Genomic DNA, 7,151 nt, shown 5'->3' with positions numbered 1-7,151 from the left:
GACCCAGGCGTCCAAGTGGGGTCAAGATCATGGGGACAACATCTCTGAGAAGGGACCCAGGCATCCGGGCAGAGTTGACACCCCAGGGCTGATGTCCCCAAGAAGGGACCCAGGCGTCCGAGTGTGGGTGATTAAACTTTGATGCCCCAAAATGGACATTTGACCTCCCCAAGTGAAAATTTGACCCCAAAAAGGGGCTGGTGAGCATCAATATTGGGGTTATAACACCCCCCAAATAACATTTTTTACCCCAAAATTGGGGGTTGAGCCCTATGGGGGGGTGGATCCTGGGCCCTATTGGGCTCTGTTGGGTTTTGTTGGGCCCTATTGGGCTCTGTTGGGCCCTATTGGGCTCTCTTAGGCCCTATCAGGCTCTGTTAGGCTTTGTTGAGCTCTATTGGGCTTTGTTGAGCTTTGTTGGACTTTGTTGGGCCCTGTTGGGCTCTGTCGCGCTTTGTTGTGCTCTATCAGGCTCTGTTGGGCTTTGTTGGGCCCTATTGGGCTCTGTTGAGCTCTGTTGGGCTTTGTTGGGCCCTATTGGACTCTATTAGGCTTTGTCGGGCTTTATCGGGCTTTGTCAGGCGCTATTAGGCTCTGTTGGGCCCTATTTGGCTTTGTTGGGCTCTGTCAGGCTATGCTGGGCTCTGTTGGGCTCTGTTGGGCCCTACCGGCTCCGTTGGGGTTTGTTGGGCTCTCTCAGGCCCTGTCAGGCTCTGTTGGGCCCTATTGGGCCCTCTCAGGCTTTGTTGGGCTCTGTTGGGCTTTGTTGGGCTCTCTTAGGCCCTATTGGGCTTTGTTGGGCCCTCTTGGGCTCTGTTGAGCTTTCTTAGGCCCTATTGGGCTCTGTTGGGCTCTGTTGGGCTCTGTTGAGCTTTCTTAGGCCCTATTGGGCTCTGTCGGGCTTTGCTGGGCTCTGTTCAACTTTCTTAGGCCCTATTGGGCTCTGTCGGGCTTTGTTGGGCTCTGTTGGGCTTTGTTGGACTCTCTTAGGCCCTATTGGGCTCTGTTGGGCTCTGTTGAGCTTTCTTAGGCCCTATTGGGCTCTGTTGGGCTTTGTTGGGCTCTGTTGAGCTTTCTTAGGCCCTATTGGCCTCTATCGGGCTTTGTTGAGCTCTGTTGAGCTTTCTTAGGCCCTATTGGGCTCTGTTGGGCTTTGTTGGGCTCTGTTGAGCTTTCTTAGGCCCTATTGGGCTCTATCGGGCTTTGTTGGGCTCTGTTGAGCTTTCTTAGGCCCTATTGGGCTCTGTTGGGCTTTGTTGGACTCTCTTAGGCCCTATTGGGCTCTGTTGGGCTCTGTTGAGCTTTGTTGGGCTCTGTTGAGCTTTCTTAGGCCCTATTGGGCTCTGTCGGGCTTTGTTGGACTCTCTTAGGCCCTATTGGGCTCTGTTGGGCTCTGTTGGGCTTTCTTAGGCCCTATTGGCCTCTGTCGGGCTTTGTTGAGCTCTGTTGAGCTTTCTTAGGCCCTATTGGGCTCTGTTGGGCTTTGTTGGGCTCTGTTCAACTTTCTTAGGCCCTATTGGGCTCTGTTGGGCTCTGTTGGGCTTTCTTAGGCCCTATTGGGCTCTGTTGGGCTTTGTTGGGCTCTGTTCAACTTTCTTAGGCCCTATTGGGCTCTGTTGGGCTCTGTTGGGCTTTCTTAGGCCCTATTGGCCTCTGTCGGGCTTTGTTGAGCTCTGTTGAGTTTTCTTAGGCCCTATTGGGCTCTATTGGGCTTTGTTGGGCTCTGTTCAACTTTCTTAGGCCCTATTGGGCTCTGTTGGGCTCTGTTGGGCTTTCTTAGGCCCTATTGGGCTCTGTCGGGCTTTGTTGGGCTCTGTTGAGCTTTCTTAGGCCCTATTGGGCTCTGTTGGGCTCTGTTGAGCTTTCTTAGGCCCTATTGGGCTCTGTCGGGCTTTGTTGGGCTCTGTTGAGCTTTCTTAGGCCCTATTGGGCTCTGTCGGGCTTTGTTGGGCTCTGTTGAGCTTTCTTAGGCCCTATTGGGCTCTGTCGGGCTTTGTTGGGCTCTGTTGAGCTTTCTTAGGCCCTATTGGGCTCTGTTGGGCTCTGTTGGGCTCCTCATCTCATCACTAAGGGGGCGGTGGGGACCCCAAACACACCCTGAGGACCCCGGCGTCCAGGTCGGTGACATCCCGGGGGGATCGTCCCCTGTTTTCGGGGACAATTAAAGCCCTTTTAGGACACTGGGCACCATAAATAGATTTATTAATTAATAAATAAATTAAGCGGCGAATAATTTAGGGAGGGGGAGGGACCCCCAGGCCGGCTGGGGGGGACGGGAAGGGGACCCTGATGTCCCCAAAATGGGCTCTGTGATGTCACTTGGTGTCCCCAATGTCCAAGCACGGAGGTCACTGATGTCCTTTGATGTCCCTTAATGTTCCTTGATGTCCCCAAATCCTTGAACATGGGGGTTTTGGGACCCAAAATGTCCAGGTGGGAAGTCACCAATGTCTCCAGATGTCCCCAAATGTCCAGGTAGGGAAGTCATTGATGTCCTTTGATGTCCCTTGATGTCCCTTGGTCTCCTGGCAGGGACGTCACTGATGTCCCTTGATGTCACTTGATGTCCTCAAATCCTTGAACATGGGGATTTTGGGACCCAAAATGTCCAGGTGGGAAAGTCGCCAATGTCCCCAGATGTCCCTTGATGTCACTTGATCTCCTGGCAGGGACATCACTGATGTCCTTTGATGTCACTTGATGTCCCCAAATCCTTGAACATGGGGGTTTTGGGATCCAAAATGTCCAGGTGGAAAGTCACCAATGTCCCCAGATGTCCCCAAATGTCCAGGTAGGGAAGTCATTGATGTCCCTGAATGTCCCCTGATGTCCCTTGGTCTCCTGGCAGGGACATCACTGATGTCCCTTGATGTCCCCAAATCCTTGGACATGGGAGTTTTGGGACCCAAAATGTCCAGGTGGGACGTCACCAATGTCCCCACATGTCCCCAGATCTCCACCCCCCCATGTCCCCAAACATCCCCCCCATGTCACCCCCCAGCGATCCGCAACAACCCCACGAAATTCCCCTCCCGCTCGTCCTGCTCCAACTGCCACCCGTCCCCATCATTGTCCCCATCATCATTGTCCCCGATGGTGTCCCCAACAAGCGCCAAGCTCAGGACGTCCCCGGGTTCCAATTGTCCCACCGCTTGTGACAACCCGGAGCGCGCAGGGCCCGATCCTGTCGCCGGTGTCGTTGTCACCGTCACCGCCAGCAGCGGTTGTTGGGACCCGCGGCGGCGCAGCTGGAGGGTGACGGTCCCTTGGGGACACTCAGTGGCCGCGCAGCTGATGGCGAATTGGCCGTAGAGCAGGTAGAGCCCCCCCGATGTCACCAACAGCTCCCGTGGGGACATCACTTGGATGTCACCGCTCAGGAAGGCGCCGTTGATTCCGGTCTCGTAGCGCAGGAGGGGACCCGAGGGGGACAAAGAGCCTGGGGGGGGACAAAGAAGGGGACAAGAGGGTTATGGGTGTCCCCAAGGGGGTGACCCCAAGGGGGACACCCATGTCCCCCTGTCCCCCTATATCCCCGTGTCCCCCCGTGTCCCCCCATGTCCCCCTATGTCCCCAATGTCTCCATGTCCCTCCTTATCCCCCCATATCCCCCCATGTCCCCATGTCCCCAAGTCCCCCAATGTCCCCCACGTCCCCAATGTCCCCAAGTACCCCATGTCCCCTCTGTCCTGCCATATCCTCATGTCCCCCATGTCCTCATGTCCCCCCATATCCCCCCGTGTCCCCAGTGTCCCCATGTCCCCATGTCCCCCAATGTCCCCCACGTCCCCAATGTCCCCAAGTCCCCCCATGTCCCCTCTGTCCTGCCATATCCTCATGTTCCCCCATATGTCCCTTGTCCCCAAGTCTCCCCATGTCCCTCCATGTCCCCAATGTCCTCAAGTGACAGCGATGGGATGTGGGTGTCCCCAAGGGGAGAAAGGTGTTGCTAGGGGGACATGGGTGTCCCCAAGGGGAGAGGGGTGACCGCAGGGACCCCTCTGTGACAATTTGGGGACACCGTGTGATGCTGTGGGGACAGAGGACACTCTATGACATCCTTGGGACACTCGGTGGCACCCTATGACACCTTGGGGACAGAGGGTACTCCGTGACACCCTATGACACCTTGGGGACACTCCATGACACCTGGGGGACAGAGGATGCTCCATGACACCCTGTGACATTTTGGGGACACTCTGTGACACTTTGGGGACACTCTGTGACATCCTGGGGACAGAGGATGCTCTGTGACATCCTGGGGACACTCCATGACACTTGGGGACACTCAGTGACACCTTGGGGATGGAGGATGCTCTGTGACATCCTGGGGACACTCCGTGACACTTGGGGACACTCAGTGACATCCTGGGGACAGGGGACACTCTATGACACTTTGGGGACACTTAGTGACATCCTGGGGACAGAGGATGCTCTGTGACATCCTGGGGACACTCCGTGACACTTGGGGACACTCAGTGACACCTTGGGGACAGGGGACACTATGACACTTTGGGGACACTCCGTGACACCTTGGGGACAGAGGATGCTCTGTGACACCTTGGGGACACTCAGTGACATCCTGGGGACAGGGGACACTCTATGACACTTTGGGGACACTCCATGACATCCTGGGGACAGAGGATGCTCTGTGACATCCTGGGGACACTCCGTGACACCTTGGGGACAGAGGATGCTCTGTGGCATCCTGGGGACACTCCATGACAATTGGGGACACTCAGTGACACCTTGGGGACAGAGGATGCTCTGTGACACCTTGGGGACACTCAGTGACATCCTGGGGACAGGGGACACTCTATGACATTTTGGGGACACTCCGTGACACCCTGGGGACAGAGGATGCTCTGTGACACCTTGGGGACACTCAGTGACATCCTGGGGACAGAGGATGCTCTGTGGCATCCTGGGGACACTCCATGACACTTGGGGCCACCCTGTGACACCTTGGGGACAGAGGATGCTCTGTGACATCCTGGGGACACTCCGTGACACTTGGGGACACTCCGTGACACTTGGGGACGCTCCGTGACGCCCGGTGCCGCCCCCGGACGCTCCCCGGTGACATTTCCTCAGCGCGGGCGGAAGGAGGAACCGCAACGTGACGGAGCAGAAGCCACAGTCCCCATGTCCCCATGTCCCCTGGCCCCTGTCTGATGTCCCCATGTCCCCACATGTCCCCATGTCCCCAATATCCCCATGTCCCCATGTCCCCTGTCCCCTCTCTGATGTCCCCATGTCCCCCCTTTCCCCATCCCCATGTCCCCAATATTGCCATGTCCCCATCCCCTGTCTGATGTCCCCATGTCCCCCATGTCCCCATGTCCCCTCATATGTCCCATGTTCCCCTGTCCCCCTATATCCCTATGTCCCCTCATGTCCCCCCATATCCCCCCATGTCCCCCAAGTCCCCCAATGTCCCCCACGTCCCCAGTGTCCCCAAGTCCCCCCATGTCCCCTCTGTCCTGCCATATCCTCATGTCCCCCTATATGTCCCATGTCCCCCATGTCCCCATGTCCCCTTATATGTCCCATGTCCCCCTGTCCCCCTATATCCCCATGTCCCTCCATGTCCCCCCATATCCCCCCACGTCCCCAATGTCCCCATGTCCCTCCTTGTCCCCCCATGTCCCCAAGTCCCCCCATGTCCCCTCTCTCCTGCCATATCCTCATGTCCCCCATGTCCCCCCATATGTCCCATGTCCCCCTATATCCACATGTCCCCCCGTGTCCCCCAATATCCCCCCATGTCCCCAATGTCCCCATGTCCCTCCTTGTCCCCCCATGTCCCCAAGTCCCCCCATGTCCTCCTCTCCTCATGCCCCCTTTCCCCATGTCCCCAAGTCCCCCAATGTCCCCCACGTCCCCAATGTCCCCAAGTCCCCCCATGTCTCCTCTCTCCTGCCATATCCTCATGTCCCCCCATATGTCCCTTGTCCCCGAGTCTCCCCATGTCCCTCCATGTCCCCAGTGTCCTCAAGTCCCCCCATGTCCCCAATGTCCCTATATCTCTATGTCCCCCCCATATGTCCCTTGTCCCCAGTGTCCCCAGTGTCACTCACCGGCGCTCAGCAGGACGTGGGCAGCGGTCGCAGCCTGTGGGGGAGGGGAAAGAGAGTGTCAGGGGGACCTGAGTGTCCTTGTCCCCAAGTGTCACCTCCCCCCCTGCCCACCCCCCCCAAGGGGAAGTTGTTGTCACGACGGGATTTGGGGACTTTCCATTGGGGCGGATTTGGGAACATTGGGGAAACTGAGGCACGGGGGGGTGGGGACACAGACGGACAACGGGACACTGGACACCAGGACAGACGGACAGCCGGACCCTAACGGACACCTGGACAAGCAGACAGATGGACGGACACCAGGACAGACACCTGGATGGACAGACAGACACCTGGAACTAATGGACAGCCGGACAACCAGATGGATGGACACCCAGAGCTCCCGGATGGATGGACAGACAGCCGGACAAATGGACAGACACCGAGAGGAACATCCAGATGGACAGACGGACGGATGGACGCCCAGCTTGCCCCAGACAGATGGACGGACACCTGGAAAACTGGACAGACAGAGCCCTGGACAGAGAGACTGACGGACGAATAGACACCCGGACAAACAGCAGGAAAAACAGACAAACGGACCCTCGGACAGATGGACAGATGGACACCCAGTCCCCCGGACAGACTGACACCCAGTTCCCCCGACAGACTGACAGACGAATGGACACCTGGACGAACACCTGGAAAAAGGGCCGAACGGACTCCTGGACGGACAGACATATGGACAGACAGATGGACAAATGGAGACCTAGATGGACACTCAGACAGACAGACAGACACATGGATGGATGGACTGACACCTGGACGGACAGACAGACGGGTAGACACATGAACGGACGGACAGATCCCCCCGGACAGACAGACACATGGATAGGCATGAGCCCCAGACGGATGGACACCCAGATGGACACACGGACGGACACACCCAGACGGACAGACCCCTGGACGGACAGACAGACACCTGGACAGACAGATACCCAGATGTACAGACAGACACACGGACAGACAGACAGACCCTCGGACAAACAGAGCCCCGGACGGACAGAACCCCAGATGGACAGACCTCCGGAC

The sequence above is a fragment of the Nesoenas mayeri genome (assembly GCF_963082525.1).
Source record: "Nesoenas mayeri genome assembly, chromosome: 31".
Lineage (NCBI taxonomy): Eukaryota > Metazoa > Chordata > Aves > Columbiformes > Columbidae > Nesoenas > Nesoenas mayeri.
The sequence above is the reverse complement of the archived record's forward strand: the minus strand, read 5'-3'. Positions refer to the sequence as shown.